Raw genomic sequence first — 19,659 nt, 5'->3', positions numbered from 1 at the left:
TTTGCGCATTTTCTTTTTTTATCCATGCAAGTTATGTGCACAAAAATTGGCACAACTTTGGCAGGTCCTGGATTCATTTAGTGTCAGCTGGTTCCTGGTCAGAGGTACAATAACATTACTCATCTCTGAGCGGCTCTTTTTACTTAGTCATTCTCGCCACAAACACACACACAGTTCTGTGATCTCATTCAGCAGCAGCAGTAGCATTTTGGTAACATACATATGCAGGCAGATGTTGGGATATTTTCTCTGAAAATATTGCTACTTTGCTTATTTACACATTGTGTTGTCTGGATTAATGGATGAGATGAACATGATTCCTAAATGTCTCCTCCAAAAAAGATGAGGGATCAGTGCATTCATGACATAAAAGGTTATAAAAAAGAAAACCTACGATGCAAAAAAAAAAGATTTAAAAAGTCCAGGAGCTGATTGGTTAATTTCTTACCAGGCGACCAGGTGACACATGCACATGTATGTAGGTTAATTTCCCAAGCAAAAGGCAGAGAAGTAGCCCTGTATGAAAAAGAATAACTATTTATGAGCTTCACTGCATTAGGATACTCTTGCATATGTTGAATTGTCAGCTGGTGCCTGATTTTTGTATTTTCCTGTCAGTAAATGAAACAATTTCCACCATGAGCTCATATACAAAAATTAATCATAATGTGCAAAATTGAGTGTGCCCCTCATCGATGTTCAACTGAAACCCCACCAATTCTTCTGGTGATCTAATTCCTTTATTTATTTTAACTTTATGTGTCTCAGCCTTTATTACACAGAGTAATTTAAAAGGTTAAACAGGAAAGTAATGAGAGAGTCAACAGAATGACATGCAGGAAATGTTTTGGGGTCAAACTCAAACCCTGCAGTAGTCCCTGACATACGGGGGTCACCTATTCAACCAGGTGAGCTCTAGCAGCACCTGACAATATGATGTTTTTGTTAAAGTATTTTCAGGTAGAAGAATTTTAGCAAAACAGGTCCTCCTTCACCCCACCTTGTGATGATGTCTTGTAGAGACATGCCAAGTCTCCAATGATTTTAATCTATAATGAGCTTATCGGTGGATAGAAAAAGGTTTGTTTAAGGAAACAGTTTGACACGCAGAAAACCTGGAACCAGTTAGTATTATTTCAGCTGTGAGCGCCAACTGCTTTCACAGTTTCTGTGCGTATAAACGACACTGGCATGTTTCTGTCTGCACACTGTACAAAATGAGAACCTTGATGTTGAGCCAGAAGACGGTGTGCATGGTTAGCATTTTGGCCCCAAACTACAGCATGTTCGTCCTGCCACACTCAGTCCATGTATTCATTCATAAAGTTTTGTCATACAGATTGCACTAACAGCATTTATGTGATAAATCAATTATGATATATCTCAGTAATACTTAATAAAGCCAATATTTACCATTTTCCTGTAAGACAGGAAAGCACAAGAATGATTGAAGTCTGCATGGAGCTGAAAGGGAGAGTTTGGTGATAAATATCTGTGACATCATCATGTCGTTGTATGCAGAAATGCCCCCACTTTAAAAACCAATCAAAAGAACAAAGCTGTAAATTTTAAAGTAAAAATCATTGCAGTTTACTTCCCTGAAAGTGGTGAAATTCCAGCACCTTCAGTCACGTAATTATCAGGTTAAAAGTTCCATTGAACATTTCTGGACATTACATGCTTACAGTGAAGTAGAAAGTCTGGCTTTACTTTCATGCTTGTTGGTAGACCTCAAGATGCTGTTTTAATAATCTGGCTATCAGAAAAGGTCAGTAATGGTGAGTCACTGAGAAACCTTTATGCTGTGTGTTGTCATATCAAAGTCCAAATGATCCACGGACACTTGTACTGGACTCTTACTCTGCTAGAGCATCTCTATGATTAATGCCACTTCAAAGAGTGCTTACTCCCTGAATCATAAAGTATCTGTAGCTGAGTAACATGACATTTAAGGTCGTCCTAAGGTTGGATAAAGCTTGTGTTTCTTGTGGTTTGTATTGTTAACGGTCACACATTATACATTATGTGTTTGAGTTCCTAAAACCTTAACCACCAACACATGGAAGCTAAGAAACATGCTTACCATTACATGGTTACAGAGTTCGACTAGACTAGTTTCGCAGGTTAACCCACATCGGCCTTCATATTTATAACTTGTCTTTTGTACGTGGTGAAGAAAAATTATTAAACTGAAAAAATGGGACTAAAAGCTAGAGAGTCTCTTTAATAGCTAAAACCACTTGGATCATAGTCCAGACCAACAACTTGCACAGTGTTCCAACTTACCTACATTTTGCAGCTGATGATGTAAGAGACACAATTTACAATACACTGGTAGAAAATAATCTAGAAGCATTAATTATAAGAGAAAAATGAAAGTTAAAATGTTTATTCAACTGATTATACATTACCTTTCAGGCTGGTGGATCACTGTTGAGCATATCACTGATAGCAGCTCTTTCTGCCTGTCCGGGGAAATAACTGCATTTTTATTGTGAGGAAACAATGAAAGCTGAGTCAAAGTCTGAACAGTTGGTGACCCGTACCAGCCCGGCATCCTTTGACAGCATGCGGCCAGCGGTTAAATCAGATTTTGTCAATGAGAGTTGTCGGCTTAAGTCCTAACATATCTGCTGCTGTAGCAGCCAAGCAGGGAACTCTTGGCTGTAAATTAGCTCACAGATGCTGGAGCCATATGCTTAATCTGATTGTAGGGAGAATCCAACACTGGCTTCACTTGAGATTATCAATGGATGGGATTAAAGGTGAAGAAGTAAATCTTGTCTTACTGAATCACTCACTGTGAGTCACTGAAAAACAAGACAAATCACACACGTACTTCAGAAAAGTATTTCTGAGATGTCTTAATAACGTGTTTGTGTATCTGCATTGTGTTAATGTGACAAACAAGTCAAAATAAGTGAGTAGTACTGCGTAGAAAACCTAATACAAAGCTATTCTCTGACAACTGGATGAACCCTGAAAATATACATTAGTATGACATTGGTAGACTTTACAACCTTAAGGACACCGTTTGTTGACCCTTTGACCTTTTGCATGTAACATTATGGAAATGGGTGTAATATAGCATGATACAATGTCTTCAGAGAGGCAGTCTAGCTGAGATTTGTAATAGAACCGACCTCAACAAGTTCCCAAATTTGGCTGAAAAAGAAATGTGTATGGGACAGGGATTAAAATTACAGATGCCTGCCTTCGAAGCTCATATAGAGCTTACATCAACAGATGGATTAGAAACAATGTTGGTACTGTGGTGTAGGTACAGAAGAAGCTTTCAGCTATGGCATTTCAGTTCAGGTGACTACTGAGAGCTGTAAATACGATGCTGCTTCACTGATCAGGTTGTTTTCTTGAAACCTGACGTTAGTCTGTTAAAGTCTTTCACTGTCATTAATCAATAGATACAGTTTGGTGGATCATAATTATATGCGTGACTGAGATATTTAGGTTTACTTGATTATCTATCTATCTATCTATCTATCTTAAATTAATTACATCATAAAGTACATCTTTATTGTAATGTGTGTTGAAGGTTAAAGAAAGTGCTGTATGTGTGCAGAGTTAAGGAGCATCTTGAATGAAGCCGTTTAAGTATTTAAGCTCACTGGGGGAAATAGAGAAGCATGCATGTTAGCCAAGTGAGAGGGAGAGAAAGCATCTGTCACTAAGACCCAAGGCAGCTGGACGCCATTCCCCCGTGCTGCAAAATCCACCAAATCTTTTACAGGATTTCGTTTTCCATTGCAGATGGTCCTTTGCACATGTTTTATTCCCATTGGCCCGGGGTCCCGGGCTGACAATACTGCAGCTATGCAGGTAGTGCATATAAGGGTGCGCTGTGCCTGCACCAGGCCCTTGCACACTGGAGAGGGGGAAACTGGAGAAGAAGGACTGCAGGGGATAAGCAACATGAGAGGAGGAACAGTATGCCTTCAGTCACTGCAGTGGAAGAGGTAAGTGCTGCACAGAGGTCTTGCAGTGTTTATCAAGAGTAGTGGTTTTTACCATGCATATTAACAACAGGGACCACGTTTGCCATCAAATCTGCAGCATTTATTACTGCATAGATGAAATAGCAACAGTAGTTCCACTGGAGTGCAGAAAAATGCCATTGTTCTCTGTTTTACAACATTTCTTTAATGCATTTGTTCAGCTGATTTGTCAATTCCAAAAATATATATATGATCAGTTTTTATTAAACAGAGACCAATCAATTAGTCAGTTTATCCGAAACATCAGTGCAAATATTTTACATGCATGAATACTAATAAAACCATGTTTAAATGGGCTTATTTAAGTACAGTGAATACAGTTAGAGTTTTGCATTTGATTAAATATCATCTTGTTGTCTAGAAAGGGATAATCTTAAACCAAGTGTTTTGACATGCATAGATTATTATTATTATTATTATTATTATTATTGTTAGACTAGTATACCTGTTAAACCCCTCTGTAGCTCCTTCTAGTCAATTCATCACAAATGATCGCAGAAAAGTATGAAGTCAACATGGGAAATTTATATAAATCAAATTAAATTATGAAACAATTAAAAGTATAATAAACTGTAAAGAAGCATAAACTATGTAGAAGTTAGCATCATCAGGAGTCTGTTGTAAATATGCAAACACAAAGAAGAACATGGCAGGTGGGTAGAAGAGAAAAGAAAGACTAAACACATGCTTGCACATGAACACGAGCTTTTAGCCAACAAGGCTCAGGTTAGACACGCTGGCTGACAAACATCCTCAGTCAGCCAGTTACTCCCAGAGTAAGGCTGGGATCACCTCTAGGACAGTGGGAGGACAAGTTTATGTTACAGTCCAGCTTGTGCACGGTGCGAGCTGGAGATCGGCATCAGAGTTTGGAATCAGATTTTTATTTCAGGGATAAATTATCTAAAGTTAATAATCAGGAAATGCCTCCACAGGCATGGTTTTACAAAGAAGCCAATGCAACAGCCAAAGTCTCTGACTGCAGCTGCAAGGCCAGTGTGTGTGTGTGTGTGTGTGTGTGTGTGTGTGTGTGTGTGTGTGTGTGTGTGTGTGTGTGTGTGTGTGTGTGTCATAAAAGATACAGCAGAGTATTTGATATGTATTAGTTATTTAAAGTAAATGATAAATTTGTTTTCTGCAATTTAGCCAAATCTTCCCAATTTGTATCACCTATATTATTTAGGTTTTGTTGTTTTTTGTTAAAATTGCATAAAAATATAATATGCTGAAGATTTCTGTTTTAATTTTGGTTTGGTTTTCTTTTATCTGAGGTCTACAGTGTTTTGCTACTGCCTATATCTCTCTCTATCTCTATCTATCTAATCTATCTAACAGTAGATTTTAATGTACTACAAAGGGAACTCTGCTTACAGAGTAATGAATACATAATATAGCTGATCAACTAAGAACATGAAGTGATGGCGGCGTGGATGATAAACATTTTACAGCACTGGCTGATAGTCATTAGACACTAATGCAAAGTATCTTTTTAAATGCATTTTCAATAGACTGAAAAACAATTTAAACAACAAATTCAATGAAGACATTTTATTATTTGCGTTATTTGAATTATTTGTGGTATTTTTGTGTTTAATTACTAAAACTTCAGAAGTTTAATAACTTTATTTTTACTTTACTCTGATTTTGATAAGGGTTGCAAATGAAAAACTGTGATATTAAATAGATAAAACAAGGACAACACATCATTATATGAATATGCAGTTTATATATATTATAATAAACAGTTTTTTTTCTTTCTTGCTATGTGAAGTATATTTCTTCATATAAATGTTGTTACTAAATAATATGAATCTAAAAAACTGTAAATGAAAACAATTTAAATTTAAATTATTTCACTATTCAAATGTAGATTAATTAAATAAAACTAAATCATTTTGTAAACAGTGATAATGATGAAGTGTGAAATGTTTTCCTTTTTTCCCTTTATGAGACATTTTATTTTGAAAATGAAGACTTTTTCTCTTATTCGACTGACGGTCACCAGAGGGCAGCATTATAAAAGATGAAAACAGGGCAAACCAAAACACCGGGAAACACCAAGAATGTCCTGTACACACTATTTACACTTGCAAATCTATAAAAATATGGAGAGTGATATCATTTAGTAGGATAAGGTATAACTTGTGTACATATGCTCCCTATATTTGTGCATAAAACACATTGTATGCTTTTATCACTTATCTTAAGTGACCCAATGGATAATTACATTCCCCCCTTACCTTAATGAATGAGATGACAAAGAGAACTTCAGATACGCTGCTTAACCCACAATTTTGTGAAATTACTAAAAACATTTACAGCCATTCTGTCGCATGTTCAGTCAAATGTTGAACTGTTATGTTTCAATGTTGCAGATCTACAAGTTCCACCAGTTATGAATCAGGAGAGGAAATCTGATGACACTTTATGTTGTGGGATGGGTATGTATGGATTCAAATGTCACATAAAAAACTTCCATCCATCCATCCATTCGCTTCCGCTTATCCTTTTCAGGGTCGCGGGGGGCGCTGGAGCCTATCCCAGCTGTCATAGGGCGAGAGGCGGGGTACACCCTGGACAGGTCGCCAGTCTGTCGCAGGGCCAACACACAGGGACAGACAACCATTCGCGCTCACATTCACTCACACATTCACACCTAATGGCAATTTGGATTATCCAATTAACCTATCCCCACAAGCTGCATGTCTTTGGATGGTGGGAGGAAGCCGGAGTACCCGGAGGGAACCCACACAAACACGGGGAGAACATGCAAACTCCAATAAAAAACTTCCATCTATTGATTTTTTTTCTGCAAATCCAGTTCAGTCCCACACAGACTCAGGGAGACTGCCATGCAGAAAAAACCCAGCCAGATACTGGTTTGGGGTTCAGGACCTTCTTGCTGTGAGGTAACAGTACTAACCACCACACCACTGTGCTGCTCCACATAAAGATTTGTAAGGAACTTTTCATTTTTCCAAGGTCTATCAACTAAATCACCCTGTGACAGACTTCTCTACCCCGTCTTTCACCATATGAGAGCTGTTATAAGCTCCAGCGACCCTGATTTGGATAGGTAGAAGAAAATGGGTGGATGGATATAAGCATGGATAGATGGATGGATGTAGCAGCTAAGTGAAAGGATAATATCCACATTTAGTATGCCAAGCATGAGTAGCTGCATCTGCGTTTTCAATGTAATCAGTTAAAGAAGATCAATGAAAGGAGCCTGCTTTGCTCTTGTATTACATTTTGTGTCTTTCAGTTTAAAACGTACTGACCTAATTTACCCAAGTAAATGGCTTTGTTTTTAATATTTCACCAACAAACTGCGCCATTTATTTAATTATCTTTAAGCTGTGACAATACACACCTGAGAAGCTTGTGTATAAGAACTTGATTGGATGGATTCTGTTTAGTTGTATCTGACAGAATTAGGTCTCCACAGGAAACTGAGTGTGGTAAGACCTGAGTGTGGGTTAAGGTGAAACAGTGAGGACTGTGACATTAATTCCCTGAGCTGTGCTGATGCAAGTTCCTGCTGGATCACAGACTACTTAAAAACAGCAGCCCCTGTCCTCATTGAAACACTTTCTCACAACCCACCTGCTTTACAGAATCGTAGAAGATTCTTAATCTGAAGATGTGTTTGAAAAGTTTCATTCAGAATCTGAAAAAGATTCTGAATGAAACAATTACATTTTCCCACATATTTTTCTTTTGTTGTGTTTAGAATAAAACAGTGATGAGTTTGGCTCCCTCTGATGGCTGTATCAAAAACTCATTGTGGAAGACCACCACCACACAGCTCAAGCTCCGGCTGAAAACGACACAAAGTCGATCATTTCTCCGACTTTGCTGTTTTCCCAGTTTCTGAAGTTGAGTTTTTATACAGTTGTCTCTGCCCATGAAAAATGTTCTTAATAAAGTAAGAGCATTTATGTATTTTCCAACAGCAACACTCTTTGGGGGATCCCGTGGTCACAGTTTGACCTCTTACTGATGTTCTTTTCTTGTTATTATAAACTAAACAGTAGTGGTTGTACATGGAATAAACACTAGGATACTTAAAACATGATCAATCAGTGTGTTTACACTAACAATGGATCATGAAAACAATGGATCAGGAACACTGTAGGGGTTGTGTCTCGAGACACCCACAGTGAATAATCATTCAACTCTACAGTTCTGCTCAGGTCTGTGGAAATTAATGGTGCCTTTCTCACAGTGTTTTTGCTTTCTGTCACACAACTTTTACTTTCATTCACTTGTACAGCTCTCATTTCAGCCATGGTAGGCAGATTTCCTCAAAAACTAAGTACCATAAACCTAATCATGACTAAATACCAGTAAAACTCAGTGACCATTAAGCAGTTCAGGAGCAAAATCTGGAGTTAAATGGCTGAAGCTAGACAGGATGACCTGGACTCCTGGAGCCTGGAGGACCTCACTGCTGTGAATGGTTATTACATTATCTGAGTTAATAGTCAACCAGTCATCCAAGTGAGACAGGACACGACTAGGCAGAGGTGTGCTCATAAAGTACACATTATATATATATATATATATATATATATATATATATATATATATATATATATATATATATATATATATATATATATATATATATATATATATATATATATATATATATATATATATATATATATATATATATATATATATACATACACTGAAATTTTAAACATTTTCTTTACTCTTTCACAATTTTCATTGCTATTAGGTTTGCAGTTTTCCTAATCAGAACTTTTGTCTGCATTTACTTCAGTTTCCTTTAGGTGGTTATGCGCCTCAGCCTAGTCCACAGCTGATCCATTTAGCTGCAGCAGAGCTGTTCCAATCTAGAATCAGCAAAGTGAAATGTAAAGTGAAAGCTTGACTTACACTTTAAAGACAGACTGAGATATGACTCTAAACGAATACTAAAGCTGATCATTGCCTTGATTCACTTTAAAATGAGCTGTTGTCATCATTTCAACTAAAGGTGATGCATCAATGTGAGTGTATCAGTGTTTTAATTGTTTTCCGCTGTCCCCAGAGGCCAAACTAGGAGTTGCAGGTTAAATGATCCGTTTGTAGTGGAATCAAAAGTTTAAAACAGGGGTCTCAAACGCGCGGCCCGAGGGCCACTTGTGGCCCACATCAACCCCTACTTGTGGCCCGTATAGTTACGTGTCAAAAACTAATGTGTACACTTATATCTGCATTTTTATTTTGTTAAATACAAAGAAAATTATAGCAGAAGTGCTGCCACGTGTCCAGCCAAAAACAGAGTACCAATTTGTTTAATTTGCAGTTCAATGAAAGGCTTCAGTTAGTTAAGAGTGAGAAAAAAATTGCCTTCACATTTACAGTTTTGTCTTGTTATGCAATATTTGAAATGTGAAAAAACAAACAAAACACTACATTTCTGGAAATATTTGTGGGTGGGGTTTTTTTTTGTTTGTTTGTTGTTGTTTTTTGTACTACTTGCACACTAAAGTGGCCCACAGCTCATTTTAGTTAAAAAAAATGAAATGCACCAACAATTTGTAGAGGTTCCCCAGCAATTCAGGAAACTGGGCATGTTAGTAGGACTTGTTACACTGCAGTACAATTTGGTAAAGTTACCTGTATATTTGGTAGATGTTTGAAATCTGGGATTAATCTAAATATCATTATATTCATGGTGTGTTTTGCTGTCAAGTGACATAAAGCAGGCAATTTAATCTATTCTGGAGAAGGCACATTATGGTCCAGGTTTTATGTTCAAACATGTTATTGTTCTCTTGTCACCTTTTTTTTTTTTTTTTTTTTTTTTTGTCAAAAATCTTAAAATTAGTGGCAGAAATATTGTTTATTCTTGTGCCAATGAATGTACCTGCCGAGAAAGAGATGTTCCATTTGGTGAGGAGCCAAAATAAATGTTTGTTCATTGATCCAATGTAAGCCAGAGGGCCACATTCGTTTCACCAGCTATTAACACTGTCACCTAACTTTGTAGAATGTGCAAAAAATGGTTGCTGACCTAATTTATTCTCTGAGAAGGATCTGCTTTTCCGTTACATTCATTTCCAAGAGATCGATCTTCTGTTCTAAACCAACGTCTTATAGTTCCGGTGTTGAATGCCCAAAGGTAGACCGGCAGCACTTACACAAACCATGAGGAACAGCTGACAAGTTTCATATTTTGGCTTTGGTCAAAGACATTTGGTCTTCACCAGAGCACTGTTGTTGAGCTGTATTTAGTTACTCCCAAAGGGGCTGCTGGGTGTTACCAACTGGCTTGCTCATTAGGGCTTATTCCAGGTACACTTACCTGAGATCTGCTGTGCCCACATTCAAATGACTCAGACACACGATAGAGAAAATATTGGCATGAGATTGGGAAGAACTGAGGGAAGCCATTTGGCTTGTAACTATTTGTGATGTAAATAAGTTCCCCTGGCAGTATTCAGACCACATTCTTGGCGGTCCATGGCAGAAATGGGCAAAGATGTTTGAGATGCATCAAGAATATCATTCCTCAGCTGCTGTATCTCAACTCTTCTTTCTGTCTGTGTTGAGGGGCAACTCTGTAATGCATGTTTGCGACTTTCTCATTTTGGTTGTTGCAGTGTCTCGAACTAGTCTGGGAAACTGTTGATGGCTGTCTCTGGAACCATTTTCCAAGGTTCTACCTGTACCCCCACATCCCATGTACATGTTGACAAGAAAGGTGCTTCCAAAAGTCTCAAGCAAGAAATGTTCAAGCAAGGTATGTGAAAGAATATATTTATGTTGAAGGTTGTGTGTCAGTCATGTCATTTGAAGCGTTAGTTACTATGTTACAAAGAGTTTGCACACACTGCAAAATGCATAAGAGGTCAGCATGGCCAAGATTCATAGCTATTTCTGCTGAAGAGACAACAGACACAAACAAGGGCACCCAACATCCATGACCTTTTTTCTTGTTGACGATGACATTCTTGCTTACTAAACTGTAACAGCCCATATGTCAGGACCACTTTCAGCACTTGGCATGTTTTTCACATTTGTGTTTGAGGTAGCATTTGAGCCTAGGTCTTGACACATTTTTATGCATCATCATAAAATTGTCTCTAAGTGGCTTTCATGTGTGGCTGAGGAAACACATGAGTATATCTGTTACGTTTTATCCACATATCTGTACAGTGTTTGTTTGTATCAATGCATCTCATGTTATTTCAACTTTAGATGATGCCAAAGATGGTCGACAACGTGGTGCTGTCTTGATGTTGGGTGGTCCTTGTGGTCAAAAATGTAAGCTGTCAGGTAAGTGTCATTAGGAAGTATAGACATGTTTCTGGTTGATATGTACAAAGAATAGCGCTGATATCACTGATAGACATTTATAATGTGCCCATTTAAATATGTTTAGACAAGAAATGTTGGCACACACACTGATTTGCTTCAGGCTTAGCGCCAATTATCCTTCTATTGTAGCTGGAGATAAGGCTTATAGAGACCTTTCTGGCAAGGGAAAAAAGCGGTGTTCTGGTCAACTCCTGCATCTTTTGTCTTAGGCCTAGGTTTTTAGTGCCCCCAAAATAACATCACCCTCTATGTCACACTGACATCTTGCTGCATTCTGCTCTAAAAAGCCATTTGCACCATGCAAACTGGACAGTAAACATCCCAAGTGTTTGCAAGGCATCAGAGCTTCTGATTTACCTCTTTGATTAAGGAAATGTTACTTCTCCAATAGTGCATTTGTTTTTTAGCAACAAGCAAAGGCTTGTATTGCAGACACTGCTGCCTAATCGCTCATAAAACTAAAGTTAACTAGAAAAATCCTACTTTGGCATGCCCAGATACATTACAGTGATATGCTCATTACATTGTCAGAAGTCAGACATCTAGAAGTAACCTTGTATGTGTTTTCCACCCTATAATTAACACAAAATAAACGCTAACATTTGAACCGAGGACTGAAATAGCTGTGTCCTTTGGGTAGTTGTGCAATTCTGTGGACTATATTTCAGGTGCTGGGCGTCTTTCCTTAATAGTGTACTGGATTCCCTTTACAGCAGAGACTCGGCAACATTTTTCTAAAGAAGATGCATAAAATGTTTCCCATCCAGTGTTCTCCTGTGGTCCCAGCTGTGTTTGGCATCAGGGTAGAACTTAATCACAACATTACAAGGAGTGTTTTTAAGGAATGCCTTGAATAGCTGTAGATTAAGCTCCCATCTTCATTGCCAGTACTGCTTACTGACGCATACAAACAAACAATAAGTCTAGTGCCCTCTCCTGACCAAACTTTAAATAACACTTATAGCAGATAGTATTCCCCCCAGTCATATCTATTCTTCTAATTGGTGCCAATTTTAGAACATTGCACTTATTTCTGATTCCAGGTATAATATTTTTATTAATCTGCTCCCTCAAAGATTTGAAAGAATACCTCATAAATATTAATTCTTAATAATTAATTAATTGAATTTGTGTAAAATGTAGCTATAAATAAAGGCTTTGTTGTGTGTAATAAGTCAGACCTCTTCTCCTGTTATTGTTTTGTTTGTGCAGAGTTCAGTACGTTGGACTTTTTGACTCTTGGTGGAAACGTGATAGAGGGAAGAGCACGATCACAGCAAAGTAGTGGTTGACTTAATTGGATTTCTGTAGTATATCTGAATGAATGACCCTCAGACTCATCACTTAAACAGCGCCACCAAGAGTGAAAGTTTGTGTCTGATGTTGACTTTTGTAAACAGTGGAACTAAGCCAGCAAAAAAACTTCCAGTTAATTTGTTGGAAGTTTTAAATGATCACACATTTTATATGAAATTTTAAAAATGTTTTGGAATAATTTGGTATTTAAGAAATCAATTTAAGATTTGTTCATCTTAAATTAGTAGTTTTCTTCTTTAGGTAACTAGTAGCAACAAAATTAAGATTGTACCATTTCTGCAACCCATTTTAATACAAAAACAAGGCATTTTGCATTTTTTTTATTTTGAAGTTCTGTGACCCTTTTTTGTGGTCTCTCGGGAGGCCTGTATTCTATGACGTTATCACACCGTGTGCTAATTATGCCTCATTATCTGACAGATTTTCTACATTTTGTTAGGACATACTTGGACGAAATGCACTCCAAAAATGGTTCTTGGCCTTCATAAGCATAAAGCAATAATCGTGAGTAAAATATATCTGAAATATATGAAATCGAAGGTCTATTGATTTCAGTGTTGGGGAGTAACGGAATACATGTACCGCCGTTACGTATTTAAAATACAAAATATGAGTAACTGTATTCCGTTACAGTTACCGTTTAAAAAGGTGGTATTTAGAATACAGTTACTTTCTTGAAATAAATGGATTACACAGCGGTACTTCCCTGTTTCATATTGTGGCGGGTCAGGCCTGTTTGGGTTTTGTTTGACAGCTACGTTCTGTTGTTCCAGGCGGCAGCGTTACGGTCGCCATGGTTACAGGGTGACGCTCTCTCTGCGTGTTTCCTGGGTGAGAGAGGCCTTTTTGTTGTTGTTGTGCTAAGCTAATAGGCAGAATGCTACAGGTATAGCTCTAAAGAATGTAGCCTCATGGGCAGTGTAGTCCGTGCTGCAGGGAGAATGGACTGCCATACACGTTATGTGTCTGTGAGCGAGGGAGGGAGAAAAAGGAAAAGTACGAGCTGTCATCGAGCAAAAACGGGAGCTGGAAGCATGTAAATATAATAATAACCACTGCAGCCAAGAAGAGAGCCTGACGAGCCCAGTTGTAAGTAAGCTATTAAGACTCGACTGTACACCGTGTTCGTGTTTTCCTCCAAAAACAATAAGTTCCGTTGGAGCAGCCTTTCAACGCCTCTCTCTGTCTCTCGCTAGCAAACTTGACCCAGACAACAAAGTAAAGCTAGTTTTCGGCTACCAGCCCAACACGAACCCACCGTATTAGCCAGAGGTCCCTTTACTACGGTTCGGAGCCGCGGACCTTCAGTAACAGTAATAAATCACAGCAATAGTACATTCATGTAGTTGTAAACAGCATGATAATATATTAAGTAATCCAAAGTATTCAAAATACGTTACTCTCATTGAGTAACGTAACGGAATACGTTACAGAATACATTTCGGGGCATGTATTCTGTAATCTGTAATGGAATACATTTTAAAAGTAACCTTCCCAACACTGATTGATTTACATAACTAATCATTGAGGAGAATATGCCTGATGTAAACTGAATGTATATCAATCAAGTACATTTCTTTTATACAGTTCTAATAAATTTAACATTTTACGTTGTACTTATGAAACAAAATACTTAAAATACTTAAGTTAGCATTTTCAGGTATAAATATTTTGAGTCTATACCATAATCCTTTCATCCCAGCTCTTGCCCTGTAACAGCTGGGGTAGGCTCCAGCTCACCAGTACCCGTCTGAAAGCAACCCTGATAGGCAGTTAAGATAATGAAATGTAGTGAGTCTGTATTGCTGCATTGTTATGTGTCATATGGAGTGGTGCAAATAAGAAAGCTGATGCATGATGTAGGCTAACTTAAACGTTTATATAAAATTTCAGTTGGATCTCTTCTGCACTCTAACCTCTAATGACTTTTAGAAAAGATAATCCAGTGTGTGACCCATTACTTTCTCTAAGTTAGTATGACCCCCCTAAATAGAAGAAGAAAAACAAAAAACAGTGACGTTCCAAACACACCAAAATACTAAATTGGTCCAAGCCTTTTGAACAGCTACGGTCTTTTTATGTGACCTATTAATGTGACAGCATTTCTGCTTCCTTTTATCTATTATAAATGGGATGGCATGATCGATTGAATGATCTTTAATTTTTTAATTTAATTTATTCAGAGAAAACTTTTGTCAAATGACCTCTTTGACTGTGCCCAGCAAGTCAAAGTAATGTAACACACTGATGTAACACATAGAGATAAAAGAGGTAACTAGGCCTGATGTAATGGGATCATCCTGTGGATTTAGGAGTTATTTGAGTGCTCTGTACATTGTACTTGTACATTGAAGTACACAGGCAACACAGAAGATACAGGCCCATCTAAAATGACTATCAAGATATAACTTCAGTTGACCTGGATGTCCAAAAATGTAAAAGTTTAAATGGCAACAAAACAGATTTAACAAGTAAAAAGATGTTTTTGTATTCTGTCCTTTTACAGCTTGTATACCCATTGGACATGTTAATGTTCACTTTTATGTTTAAGTCAAGTTTTGATATTGCTGTTTAATAAGTATCAGCAATTACCAAGACATGTACATACATGTACAAAAGAATGAAATACCTGAAATAATAAATTGCACTATTAGTCAGTCGGCCAGTGTCATATTGCAAAATTAAATCTGACCTCTTTAAAGATTTGATTTGACTAGTCAGGTCAAATAAATCAGACACTTTCCTTCAAGAATCTTAGAATGGACAGTAAAACAGTGTGTCAAAGCATAGTTAGTAAATGGTGCGATCATTACTGTGAGTAGATGTCTGAGTGTTGTTTACTGTTTGCCTGAAAGTCTGCTGGGAGAAAGGACAGAGTGTGAGAGAGTTTCTTACCGTCTTGTCCTGTCATGACACTGCGGGGGGTGGGGGGAACAAGTCTGACGGACACCTTAACCCTCCCTAGAGGATTTTCGGGATTGTGAGTGGAGTAAAGGATTAGGGACTTAGTGGCAAACAGCAAACAGTGGGTCTGTGGGTCAGCGTGTCAGTGTATCAGTGAGTCAGTAGGCTTTTGCTTTTCCCAGAGTAGGTCAAATCTTTGTTTTCCATGAGCAGTGCTAATGCAGCCACTTCCTGGTGTCAGAGAGTACTCACCTGCTCACCTCACATGTTAACATCAAACTGTCCTCATGGTTATCCTCTAAAACCATCACACGTGCAGCCACAGACTAAGGCGTTATCTATGTTCTTCTTCAAACACAGGCAAGAGGCCTCTTTTCTTGTTACAGGAAAGAAGAGCTCTCTGCTTGCAAAGTGCATTTTTTTTACCATCTATCCACCCATTCTCTTCCACCTATCCTTTACAGGATCGCGTGGGCGCTGGAGCTTATCCCAGCTACCATAGGGCGAGAGGCGGGTACACCCTGGACCGGTCGCCAGTCTGTCGCAGGGCCAACACTTAGAGACAGACAACCATCAGATTCACACCCACATTCACACGTATGGGCAATTTAGAGTGACCAATCAACCTAACCCCCCTAACTGCATATCTCATCCTTAGTCCTTTAATTTTAAACTTCAAGACTGTGAAAAAAACTAAACAAAAAGGTTTCTGCATTTCAAACCAGGCTCATAAAATTCAGATAACACCTGCAGAAACCAGTATCTAATTCTCAACATCTCATTAAAGTGTTATGCTAGGGTTGGTCTTCATGTTGATATTTTCTTTGAAATGTAGCACGCCACTAAACATTGTGCAGAGCAAGCACACCCTCTCATTGCAACGCCTTGCTTTAACGCCTTTCCCACCAAGACAATACATCTCTTCTCTCTCTAAACACTGCTATTAAATGCTTAAAGAAGACATTACAGAGGTGAGGGCATTAATCCAACTTTTTTTTTTTTTTTTTTTTTTGCCTGTCCCATTTGGTTCTTTAGCCGTCAGAATTGTTGTCTGAAGACCAACAAGGATACCCAATGGATTTATTTTGCCAAATGGATCATCATGGCATTGCCGTATTGGTCCATTTGATCGACCTTTGTTTTTATTATTTATTTTATTTTCAGTTGTTACAGACGGGACAGACATGAGTGAGGGATAGGAAAGGGAGAAAGAAAGAGGAAGGAAAAGAAAAACAGAAGGGGAGAGGGACATTGAGAAAGGGGGGAAAAAAAATATCTCCGGGATCACCTGTTGAGAGAAAAAGAATAGAAAACAAGCAAAAAAAAACCAAAACAAAACAAAGCAACATACTATACACAACACCATCGCATTAATCTACCTAAGTGTAAACAGCAGTAAATACTAAATATTGAATGTTGTTGTGCAGCACGCAGGACAGACAGCGCACAATGTGCTTTGAAGTAGCAGCCAAGAAAGGTTAATCCAACTTCTAAATACCTCAGATTCCAGACTAATCAAGCGTTGATGGGATGGGCCGAAACAAGCCCAATCTATGTAGGCCTCACACTTAAGCCACGGGACTTCAGCTCTTTTGCAGTGCATCACATGACACCCCCTAGAGCAGGAGTGGGCAATCTCAGTCCACGAAGGCCAGTGTCCCTGCAGGTTTTAGATCTCACCTTGGGTCAACACACCTGAATCACATGATTAGTTCGTTACCAGGACATGTTGAGGAGCTAATTTAGCCATTTAAATCAGCTGTGTTGGTTCAAGGACACATCTAAAACCTGCAGGGACACCGGCCCTTGTGGACTGAGATTGCCCACCCCTGCCCTAGAGGTCCTGGGGGTGTTATATGGTGTCTGCATGAAGGGGACTTCCAGTCTTACCCAGATGGTTGTACTACTGTGAAAATCTATGGTGTCAATTTACTGCTGCCCATCCACATCACAGTTTTTCTTGATTGCTTTGACCTGCCTAAGGAAACTGGGATCCACTCAGTTTTTATCATCACCATCTCATCAGAGCAGAAGACACCTTTTGGAAATGTGTTAACCTTTTCTCAATGGATTGACACAGATGTCGTTCAAGCAGTCCAAACCCCACTGTTTTAGCTATGGTAACCAAACAGAAAGCACACATTTATTTATTTCAGTGCAACTCATTGCAAGAAGCCAAATTTGACACATGTGGAAAGATAACACGGAGGCTATGTAATGGGCTACACTGACAAGCAATGGTGCACTGATTTGCACTGAGTGTTGTGTTTTGTATTTTGCTGTCCATTGTGTAATGACTGACTGGAAGAGCTCACACACGTGTTTGCAAGCTATTTTATTTGAAGGCAACATTTACTTTTGTTTCATATTTCAAATGTTTTGGCACGGTTAGAGCCTTATGCAAACAAAACGTGCCACTTTGACAATGAGAGCCTCTGTTTAGGTCTGTGTGTTAACTGTTTGGAAAATGTGGAGTTTGCTGTCATGCAGCAGTCAAGTCAATCAATAAAAACTGTACATCAAACGTCTTACTTCTAAAAAATGTTTTAGTGGCTAATGCCGATTGGTTTTTATTGCAAAGTTTAGCAGGTGACACAATAGTTGCTTACATCATTGAGAGCTGTACGATTTTTCTTCTTCAGTTCATTAGCCATCGGATATTTAAATGTGCACCTCGAAGGTGGTGGCACCTGACTAGTGTGCATAGTATCAGGTAGTCTGCTCTGCAGCTCACGTTGACTATAAGCAATTAGCTTCTGTTGTGCTACTTACTTTTGCTTTGATGACAGGATTTTAAGTACCATGTAGTACTAACATTAATTTCACACAATATTTATCAGTTTATTTTAGTTCACTGTCCATCGCTGACTCGAGGCAGTAATAGTTAATAGAATCTCATCCAATCTCATTTAAATTTGCATCTATTCACAAATTTAACTGTTTACTGTAATGTGATACAAAACCTGTTCGGGACAAATGCACCCCAGACCCTACGCTATACTTCTTATCTGTGTTCCTTTATGTTCTATTTCACCTGCAAAAATCTTATCAAACTCTCACACACGTTGTAGTTCAAACTCCTGAACTGTCAAAACGTGCATACTTTATACACTAAGGATTGGAAGAAAACTATAACAGAGTCTGTGCAGAAAAATAAGCCGGTCTAATAAAGGTCTTATGCAGGAGATAGATGAGACTGCATCAAAAGCATTGCGACACCAACATGGTATACCTAGCATTAAATATAGATGGAACAGCATCACATGAAGGTAACATGGACTTGGGCTTTGTAATACAAAACACAATAATTAGTTTGTATGGTTTTCCCTTCATTTTTTGCTAATGTTTCTTTCACAGAGACCAACAACTCAGTTTACCCAGAAATTCTTCAATCTTCTGTTAATACAGATGAAAGCTACCTTTTAGTCCAGTAACAGAAATTTAAATAAACAACTGCTATCATCTAACACGATTTTAGTGCCAGGTTACACGCAGACACTGATTATAGTCCATTTTGGATGGTGTAACATCAGCATCACTGTTGATTGTACAGGGGGAGTTGGCAAATTTTGGCAGGAGAGCATATCATGGTACAAGTCATGGAGTCTGGTAATTGATCTTTTGGATATTTGCTCCGTGGTGGTTACAAAACATGAAAAATGTTTATTATTTATAATCTTTTAATGTTCTTGATATAAAAACCGTGCTTATAAATTGTTACAGCGCAGTTGTACTGGGCTGTGACTGTGATTTTATTCCACTGGATTGATAATGTAAATATCAGGATGCAGATTCTTTCCATTATTGCTCTTTTTGAAATTGCAAAAATTAAAATATAGATCATTTAATATTTTTAAATATTATTTCTACTGAGATGTGTAAGATTTCGATTCAGATCTATCCCAGTTGCTAATGTATGATGTGAAAATGACAGCATGCCAGGAGACAAAGACAACTGTTTACACAGCAAACACAGACAGTCCATAAAGCCACTTTTACTGTTTGAATGAGTAAACACACCCTTTGCCTCTTAGACAGTACAAATGTGGTTACACTGCAGGTGAATTTTATAGCCTTGTTTTTACAT

Source organism: Neolamprologus brichardi, chromosome 5 (genome assembly GCF_056152115.1).
Source record: "Neolamprologus brichardi isolate AB-2024 chromosome 5, ASM5615211v1, whole genome shotgun sequence".
NCBI lineage: Eukaryota > Metazoa > Chordata > Actinopteri > Cichliformes > Cichlidae > Neolamprologus > Neolamprologus brichardi.
Note: the sequence above shows the minus strand (reverse complement) of the source record.